This window comes from Oncorhynchus tshawytscha, linkage group LG08 (assembly GCF_018296145.1).
Source record: "Oncorhynchus tshawytscha isolate Ot180627B linkage group LG08, Otsh_v2.0, whole genome shotgun sequence".
NCBI lineage: Eukaryota > Metazoa > Chordata > Actinopteri > Salmoniformes > Salmonidae > Oncorhynchus > Oncorhynchus tshawytscha.
The window spans coordinates 26,787,390-26,798,391 of record NC_056436.1 but is presented as its reverse complement, the minus strand read 5'-3'; positions in this window follow the sequence as shown (position 1 = coordinate 26,798,391).

The window sequence follows — 11,002 nt, the reverse complement described above, 5'->3', positions numbered from 1 at the left end:
ATGAGTACACGACTCCACTCATCTTGAATTAAACACTATGCATGTGTATGTTAAGTATGGGACAGGCCACATGAGCTCTCCAGGTTTTAGGTAGTCCACCTCATCTCACATTGTCCAGTAAAAACGTCTTATCTTGCAGTAATTCAACATTGCCACATGGTGGCGGAAAAGACCAGTGTTATATGTCCTAACTCAACTCCAGCCTCGCTCGAAGGCTGCAGTGCCTGCTGGTTCTCTCTTCCCCATTACACTTTATTGATCCATTCATGTCACTAATTGTTCAGAAAGTGCACACACATGGTTTTCCAGTCATTGATTTGAAGGAAATAACCAAAACCAGCAGACTCTGTGGCGCCCAAGGATTAGAGTTGCCCAAAATCATAGTTTGAAACTATTTTTACCCCTTTTTCATGATATCCAATTGGTAGTTACAGTCTTGTCCCTTCGCTCAACTCTCCTACTGACTGGGGAGAAGCGAAGGTCAAGAGCCATGCGTCCTCCGAAACACAACCCTGCCAAGCCGCACTTGCTTCTTGACACACTGCTCGCTTAACCCGGAAGCCAGCCGCAACCAATATGTTGGAGAAAACACTGTCTAGCTGGCAACCGGAAGTCCACTTGCAGGCACCCGGCCCGCCACAAGGAGTGGCTAGAGCGCGATGGACAAGGAAATCCCAGCTGGCCAAACCCTCCCCTAACAATGCTGGGCCAATTGCGCGCCACCTCATGGATCTCCCGGTCACAGCCGGCTGTGTCACAGCCTGGGATCGAACCCGGGTCTGTAGTGACACCTCAAGCGCTGCGATGCAGTGCCTTAGACCCCTGCACCACTCGGGAGGCCTGCCATTGCAGATTTAGTCTATTTTGTCTATTACCCTCTTGGCGCCAACCAGCTGTATGGGGCCATATTGGGCATGATTCACATGGCCATATCTCATAAATAATTGGTACATACAGCCCAATGATGGCTTAAAATGTTTGAGGGGGTCTGGAAAACACAGTTTTCATGGCTAGTGTAAACACTCTAAAAGTTATAGAAATGTGGCAGGAATCCTGCCCTGTACACCTCACTTTCTGTGAAATCCCATAGGAATGCATTATGTCCAGCAGAGCGAACGGTAACACATTTTAACAAAATAGTTTTATGATGAGACCTTTCAGCCTTTACACAAAGTAAGTAACATTCAAAATAAAGATGTCAAGCTATAGTGCCATTGCAGATTGAACCTATTGTACTCTAAATGACTAGTTTTCCAAAATGACTTCCAGCTCCATAGAGCCATGTTGGGCAGGATTCACATATCTCCATAAATAGTTGGTACATAGAGCCCAATGAGGGCTTAAAATGTTTGAGGGAGATCTAGAGAACACAATAGTCAGCCATATGTATGTATCCTTAAAGATTTTGTAGAAAAGTGGCAAAAAAGTGCCCAGAAACCTACCTAAATTCTGATTCTTGAACACACTTTCATCCTAATTTTCAGTATTTTACATTTAAACACCTTCAGAAAAAAAAGAAAGAAAGAAAACGGTGAAATGGGTGTTCCCTAAAGTCTACTAATTACAATGATATATAATATTATATTCTGTATTTTGTCCATTTCTAGAAATATGACAAGAAACCTTCCCTGTACTTACTTCCTTGTACTAGAATGTTGAAAAAGGAACGACAGACAAAGCCATTCCTATATAAGCAATCATTGGGCTGTATGTACCAATTATTTATGGATATATGGAGCTACGAATCCTGTACAATTAGAATCAATGTAGCTGGTTGATGATGATTTTGGAAAACTGGTCCTTTAGAGTATAATTGGTGAAATCTGCAATGGCGCTACAGCTAGACATCTGTATTTGGACTTTTACTAACTTTGTGTAGCCTGACAGGACTCATCATAAAATTCTGTCAAAATGGGTTACCTGGGGTGGCGCAGCGGTCTAAGGCACTGCATCGCAGTGCTAGAGCCGTCACCCAGGCTATGTCGCAGCCGGCCGTGACTTGGAGACCCATGAGGTGGTGCACAATTGGCCCGGCCTCTTCCAGGTTAGGGGAGGGTTTGGCTGGCCGGGATGTCCTTGTCCCATTGTGCTCTAGCGACTCCTTGTGGTGGGCCAGGCGCATGCACGCTGACTTCAGTCTCCAGCTGTACGGTGTTTCCTCTGACACATTGGTGCGGCTGGCTTCTGGGTTAAACGAGCAGTGTGTCAAGAAGCAGCATGGCTTGGCGGGGTCGTGTTTCAGAGGACGCATGCCTCTCACGGGAGTTACAGCGATGGGACAAGACTGTACCTACCAATTGGGGAGAAAAATGGGTACAAAGTATTGGGTTACCTGCCTCTCTGCTGGACATAATGCATTCCAATGTGATTTTACAGAAAGTGACGTGTTCTGGGCAAATTTCCTGTCACATTTCTTAAAATTGGCACAAAACAGAAAATCACGTTATGTATCATTGCAATCAGTAGACACTCATATAATTTCTTAGAGCATTTACATGTAAACTATTGGAAATAGCCATTAAAACATTTACGGAAAACAATCATTTGGCACTCATTTTCACCACCGTTCTACTTAACAGGATACGTACATAAGGCATATTTTGGCAATTTTGTTGTGTTTTCCAGACCCCCATAAAACGTTTTAAGCCATTATTGGATTCAATGTACCAATTATCTATAGAAATGTGGCCATGTGAATCGTGTCCAATATGGCCCCATGCCGCTTGTTGGGGGCCATATTGGAAATAGCCACCATAGGGGTAGTGGACTAAAACTGTGAGGGCAATATAGCCACAAATAACGTACGTCTTTAGACATGCCATAGCTGTGTGTAAAATTTGGTGGCTCTATCACAAAGTGCACCATTTCTTTTATGTAGCAGCTCGACTATGCTCAAAATGATCTCAAGACAAGCCCCATGAAGGTCTTAAGAGTACTTTATGATCAGAATTATCGTCTACATTATCTGCTGGGTTTATTTAGTGGGTAGTTAATATTACAAAGTCATTTTGATATTGTTTGGAATGATTTTACTCTATTTTCTTCTCACAGGAAATCCAAATGGCAGCGGTATGATTAAAATGGCCACCCTGGTTGACTGACAGGATTCCAGACTGCCGCCAAATGTTTGAAATCTTCCTTATAGTATTTAGTATTAGTGTACCAAGATTGATAATTGTATTATAAAATGCATGACTATTTCACCTGCTGGTGGACTAATCCATGTAATCTTATTCATGCACTATAAGATCAGCACTCCTACTCTGAGACGCTTTATTCATATGGGCCCTGCAATTCAAATTTAAAATCTAGTTATGAATATGAGGCAGAAGTACAGAATGTCACCTTTAGCTGGATGTAGTTTTATGCTTGTTTTCTTAATTGAGTTTAGCCCCCCTTTCATAAGTATTTGGACATCAGTTTAAAATAAATGTATGTACTACAAAGCTTAGTATTTGGTTGCAAATCCCTTGCCAAAATAACTGCACCAAGCCTGGCTGCAACCCATTTACTTTACTGAGGGCTTGTGACGTATATGATCATCATGTCATGATATTAGATCTCGTAGCAACACCTAGCTTCACAAATCATGATGTTGAAAGATGGAACTGTTTCAAGACTACCAGATTGTCCCGAGAAGTACATAACACAAAGGAGCGAGTCAGGGCTACCTCATCTGTGTGTCTCTGTCTTTTGTGTGGATTACTGTGTGGATTACTGTCTGCATGTCTGTATAGGGTAAAGCAGGTGTGTTTGCATATGCCATTGTGTCGATGTCTGAAGTCATGCATCACTGCATGATAGTACTCTATGTCAATGAATATGGTGCTTTACTATCGAGCAGCACACTACAGTAGATTATGATTATTATTGAGTGAATTATTGAGTTTTAATGTATGACTGCTTAGCCTATATCACTGTGTGCACTGTATCATGGTAGTGGGTGTGAATATCAATGTGTAAATAAGTGTGTTGAGAAGTGCAAGTGCTCCAGTTGGGGTTCTATATTTAAACACTTTGGTCTCTAGTTTCTGCAGCTGTCACCAAGTTTAAGCTCAGCACCTTTAGCTTTTCTCAGACTGCTCTTGAGTTAGAGTTATACACCTGCCAAACCTTTAAGAGAGAGTGACAGTGAGGGACTCTCTCTTACCCTTGAGGCGGTGGCGGTGCCCCCTCAGCAGAACATCCCTGTTGAACATGTCATCCCCCTGTGCACAAGTGACTCCCATCACACACAGCTGCTGCCGCGAACCACCAGTTCTGTCAGCTAGTTGTACCCAGCTTTAAGTCATTGAATAAAGTTGCATTAATACCACTTAGTTACATGCAGTGTGATCGATCAATGAATGTATCTGTCTGCAGAACATGCATGTAAGCCTACTCAATTCTCTGACTCTCAACTACATATTGGAACTGGTTATTGTAAGTAGGTAATTCATTTGACATGGGACAATAGCTAGACATTCTAGTAAGAGCGGAGTCTAACACGTACCGTAGACAACTCTTTCTTACCTGATCACTGTAGTCACCTTTCAGGGAAGGGTAGAATAATGCACCCGGATAAGGATGAGGATGAGGAAAAGTGGCACGGGTGTTTACAGAACGTTCACATTTTATTGGACTTAAGTTTCTTTGGAATGTGAATGAGACTGTCTTCAGGTGAACACAACATAATCCTGTGCACACAATGTGTATTCATTTGTAATCTCTTTTATTTATGTTGAGATGTTTATTTTTAATTTAAGGCTAATCTAATAGATTTAGCAGCATCCTTCTCAAACTTGGGAGTGGCTTTACTGTCTGGGGCGTTGGTAAAACAAATGTAAACACCGCACTTGTTGTTTGCGCATCAGCATTTGTTTCACAGCCATTAGAAATCTTGACCCAATGCCCGTGCTTGCCTAGGAGTCATATTAACAGCACTGTAGGTGTGCAGGTACGTTTCCTTATTATCTACCCATCAGGGCTGTGGTGTAGGATGTAATGCTGTATCTGTTTACCCCTCATTGTTTCTCCATTGGCACACACACACACACACACACACACACACACACACACACTCACACACATGTTGATTTTACTATCCAAGTGGAGAACAATTGCTTTTTCATTGAAAATCATATTGTCCCTAACTCTAACATTAACCCTACACCTAACCCTTAACCCTTAACACTAACACTAATCTTAACCCTTAACCCTAACCTTAACCTCAAACCCTAACCCTAAAACTAACCCTAATCCTACCCGTAACCCTAATTGTAACTCTAATTGTAAACCTAACCCTAATCCTAAAACAGGACCTTTCCTTTTGGAGACAGGTGAAATGTCCCCACTTGTCAAATTGACCTTGTTTTCCTAAAAGGATAAAGGATAGTAAAGTTAAACCACACACACACAAAGCCTAAGTCAATTACATTTTCATTCGGTTGGTTTTATGGTTATGCTTGGCTAGGTCATGATGACAGCAACAGTTCCTCTCTGCTGTTCTCCACTGTGCCAATGCATGTTCACAGATATGCTGTAGTGCATACCCAAAGGAGTGACATTGTCTGCTTTTGAGCCTTTGAGCACATAACAAATATCTGCATCTAGTGGTAGACCTATAAACCAAAGCTCTGTAAGGGTGGTCTTCAGTCCCTCTGGCTGCTGTAAGTGGTGTGGAGGGGGGTAACCCATGGAGAGCGCTGTAATTACCCATGGCCACTGTCACAATGCAGCGAATGCACAGGACATCACAACCAGGACATTTTTAACCCCTTCTCATCCCTCTGCCTTCATGTCCCTATCAATGAGGCTGAGCTGTTGGTTACATTGGTGAAGTGTATTATATTCCCAACCGTATACCTAACCATGCCTGATCATATATGTATCCCTCTACCTAAGGTGGCATGCTGTCAATAGCAATCTAGCAATGTTGTCTGCCTTTAAAGATGCTCATAAGGATTCCGTCTTCTGTTACAGGTTGAGAGGTCCATGTTCCATCTGTGAGGTCAGGGAAGGGTGCAGAGGAACTTGCCACAGATATCAGGAGAGTAGCAAGACAGATGAGGTGGGAGTGGTCAGAGGTAAGAGGTAAGAGGGGAATGCATACATTTATCTCTGTTCTTGAAAGAGGTCTTTCTCTCTCGTGCATGTACACAATCACACACCCACAAACACACACAGAAACACACAGTAGGTTAACATAATATTTTCTCTCTCTCTTCTGGACTCACTTAACTAGAGCATAACCAGTGAACCTCTTATGAATGACGAGCCACAAAGGCATTCCCACAAGAGAGGCTTACTGGCGATATAGGACAGGAATGAGAAGTTTATATTCCTTAGTGCACGCATATCTGCGGCATAGGGGTCCTGTGTCCAAAGTACTGGTAACGGTTTCCATCCCCCTCTCTATCCTTTTCCTTCCCTCTCCCACACAATATTATTTTCTCTCCTGTCTCTCCTTATTTGTATTATTTCTTACGTCTTCTCACCACCTCTTTCTCTGAATCTTTCTTTCTCTTGCACTTCACCTTTTCCTCTGTTTTTGCACTCTGTTTCTGTCCCTCATTCTCTCTTGCTCCCTCTCTCCCCCTCTCTCTCTCTCTCTCTCTCCCTCCCTCCCTCTCTCTGTCCCTCCTTCTCTCTGTCTCTCCCTCCCTCCCATTCCCTCTCTCCCTCTGTCATCTGCAAGCTAAAATAGCCTGAGCAGATTTTTTTTCTCCCTTTTGTTCCTTCTCAAGGAGATGTTTGGCACACAGACGATCGTGTTCCAACTTTCATTTCCTTAAATATTTTTTGGAGGACCCAACAAGGGTATTTTATCCTGTGCTGGCATATGGGAATGAGGGGCGAGGGGAGCGGGGAACTGGATGGAATCTAGATTTCTGGGACTTGTCTCTCATGTCACCAAACAAACACAAACTACATTTTGCACCGGAATCTGGGGGTGAGGAAGGGGTGTGATTTAGGGCTGGGGGGTCACATAAGCTGTTTGTGAACCCCTGGGGTAGGTGCGTGATGGCCCATGGGACAGTGGGGTATATTTCATTATCCCATATCCCATAACACTTCCTCCTGTTGTGTCTGCCTGTGCCCCTTACGCCCCCAGGGCCATTGCATGCAGCCAGGTAACATTAGCTCCATCAGGCCTCTCTAGGGATGGATGGTTTACTAAGGATAGTAATATTTGTAGTATTTTTATTGTGGAATAATGTTATTGCTTTTTAATATCATGCTTTTCTTTAGTTTAGTTTAGAATAATGCGTGGTTCATGTGTATATGTACATGTATTTGTATGTGTGTGCGTATACCTTCTCTGAGGCATATCACAGTAGTGTGCTCAAACTAGAATTGGCACAGGATAACAAGGGCTGTCAACTTGTGGAAATATTCAGTTCCAACATCCCAGACTGAAGTCACTTTCTTGTGTTCAAAATTCAATATTAGAAAAAAATATCTACGTATCGCTTTTCCTACTAAGGTCCCAAAATACCGATATCTGATTCTGTGAAACCTAGCTTTGTCTCTGTGAGGGTCGGTTACATGAGCCCAGGCCTTCCAGCTATATTTCTCTTTACAAGCTTTTTTCAAAGGCGTCAGAATCGAGTTCCATCTTGTCCTCCACCTTTTCTATTTGTAAAGATATTAAAATTCCCATTCATTGTCTGCTCTACTTGACACATTTAATTTGACACACAACATGCTATCTTATACAATAATAGCTTGGGTTCATAGTCTGTGCTCCTCCTTGTCTTTGAACTCTGGGTCATGCATCACTCAGCATAGTGAGATAGAGATAAATATTTCTTTCACCAACGCTACCAGGAGCTTCCTGTTGTACCAGAGGCTTCCTGCTGGACCACTCTGAGAAGAGACTTTCTATGGCGCTCACTGTTTGCATTGAACAACACACACACACAATATTTACCTAGAAACACTACGGAGAACAGCTGTTTAAATGTTATAGCACTGTATTATAGTACACACTTTCTCTCTCTCTTACACACACACAAACACACATGTTTGTTCTACTATCCTTGTGGGGACCAAACAATTGATTCCCATTCAAAATACCATAACCCCTAACCATAACCTTAACCCTGACCTTAACCCCAAACCCCTAAACCCTAATCCCTAACTCTAATTCTAACTCTAACCTGCAATTGTAACCCTAACCCTAAACCTATCTCCTAAGCCTAAAATAGCCTTTTTCATTGTGTGGAACAGCAAAATGTCCCCACTTTGTCCTTGCTTACTGTCTTTGTGGAGATGTCTGGTCCCCACAAGGAATATAAAACCAAAAACACACAAACACACACACACAATCTTAGTCTGCCTCTGGGGCAGGCCAGGCCAGGCTGGAGCGTTGTCAGATCCATGCATCATTGGTAAGAAAATCTCCCCACAAGCCCGTCAACCCCCGCCCCACCTCCCTCTCTGCGGCAGACCTGAAAAGATCCTTTTGTCCCTCATCACCCCCCTTCTACCCCCATCTCCCCAAGCCCACACCCCTCATACAGTCTGTGGTTATGGATACCTGGGATTGTCTCACATGATGCTCCCATGTGGGGGTAAGGTTATACCTGCAGGCACTAGACCTGAGAAAGCCAACCCGAGACCAAGTTCCTTACCTTTGGCTTTTGTCCTCATTGTATATGATTGTTTTACTCACTCTGAGTGCTTACCAAAAAAATACATACCAGACCCCTCTCCCACGCTCTATAGCAGACTGTGTACATTAATTTACTCTTCTTGATGTTTATTTACAACTGAAAAGGCCTTTCCTGACATTGATTTAATGGGACTGCAAGTTATATCCACAAAAAACAAAATGCCCTTGTGACTTCTCTACTGTCCATTAGCAGCTGTTGTTACTGACACCAGTCAGCTCACAGTAGACCTGATGCCACATCCCATCCAGCCCTAGTGCAGAAGGAGCCCAGTGGCTAAGGCTGAGGCCAAGGCTACTCCTCCTAGACATGCTGCACTGCTGCACTTGTGGAATTCTCTGTGTGCCAGATAGAGTAGACTGACATTTTCTGTGTGTCTGTCTTAACTGTCCAGTGTAAATGCACAGTGTGTTCAGTTGGAATCGGAAGTGTGGGATTCAGGCGTAATTAAAAGCCTTGTCCGAGTTTCCGCAAGGGATTGAATTGATATTCTATTTATACCCCCTGTAGAGGTGACATTGATGGCTGCATTCCTGTATGGCACATAGTAATCTCCTGTGTATCCGTCCTTTACCGGACATATTGCCCTTAGACTTAACTTGCATGTCTGCTTTGGTCCCTTGTTTTTACCTGTTAGCCAATTACCTGTTAGTTTTTCTCTGCCTGCAGCCACATGGGAGAATTCTTGTAATTTGGTCTGAAGTATCTATTTTGTTAGTCAAAGGTTTGCTGCACATTGCTTGTGGGTGGGAGGTAGAGTGCAGAATATTCCAAACCTATTTTTGAGTCACTTAAACTTTTTTAAGACATAAACTTGTTTATGTGTCTCCTGTGAATCAAATACACTGGGGTTCCTGATTTTTTGGAGTTCAAACGAGGTCCAAACGTTCTTTCTTGTAAGATTTAAAGGATACATGTACATACAGGGAATCCTGAGGCATTGTGTCAAGTTGCCTTTTGTAGTAGGGTAGACCTAGGGCTAGTTTAACATAGAATGGGGCACACTCTTTTCATGCCACTGATAAAAAATAGATTTTTGTAGCAGGTTAAGAGAGCATTTTTGCTAACCCTAATCCTTTTCCTAACCTTAACCTCAGTCTCCTACCCTGCTACATGATTTTTCCTAACCTGCTGCGTAAGATCTCCTAACCTGCTACAAAAAAGTATCTTCCATATCGAAGTGGCATGAAAAAGAGTTTCTCAACATATTATTGGAAAACTACTCAAAAATCTAACAACCGCATCACTTCACAATATGAAATGCGTAGCTGTAAGTGGTAAATATTCACTCCACTGTGGAATGCATTTGTTAATCATAACTGAGAAACAGTCCCAAATGACAACTTCCTCCGGGATGCAGACTGCCCCGGGCCAGGGTTCCTCATGCTACAGAGGGGCATAGACCTGCAATCTTCACAATCAGGCTCTAAAGCTAGCAACAACTGGTTCAGATTAGGCTCAGGAAATCCTTGGTGCTCTATGTTCAAAACAATTCACCCTGACATAAGCCGAATGGGTAGGGGGTGGGGGACGGAGGAGGTTACCAGAATCTTTTCTAGTGCAAGTGAGAAAATCAGTTTCAAAATATGAGCAGATATTTGGTTCAGGCAGTAGGCTATAAATGTTATTGTCCATTGACGATTGCCATATGGGCTAACTCACGCTACTTTAGGCCCTAGTAATACCCTATACAAATCAGCCTTGCAGCAATTATTCTTAATATTATTCTAGTAGTGTTATTATTAGTATATTATTAGTATTATTGTTAGACAAATATAGTAATATGCTAATAACTAATAACAACAACAAAATTCAGATTAAGCTACTGTTGTTATTCTTGTTGGTGATGGTGGTGTTATAATTAACCTTTCAATTTCCACAATTATTATAGGACATTTAGACTATAACAAGAGTGATACCAGGGTTATACCAGGGTTCAATAGTAATTGTATTGTAATTCTAACATTTGTGCATGATGTTGAACGTATCTGTGTAAGAATGAAATATTACAAAAATATACATCTATTTGTTCTTCTTAATAGGCCACAGATTCATGTAAGATCATCGCGTGAGCGCGCCTTTCACAGATGGTGTGGCTTTCCCGTGGCCCAGAACCGACAGAACAAACACTTGGAGAGAGCAAAGTAAACACTGCAACACAGACGTAATGATCCGCAGCGCTCATGGACCACGGGCGAGAACTAGGCTTCGCCTTAGGCAAAACATGGCTTTAAATATCCTCAACAAAACTGCTCTGTTGTGCATACCTCATATCATGGCCCTTTTTACCGATTAGATTTTGGGCCCAAATTTTAGACGTTCCCAATCCGGATGTTTTCTAACGTTAG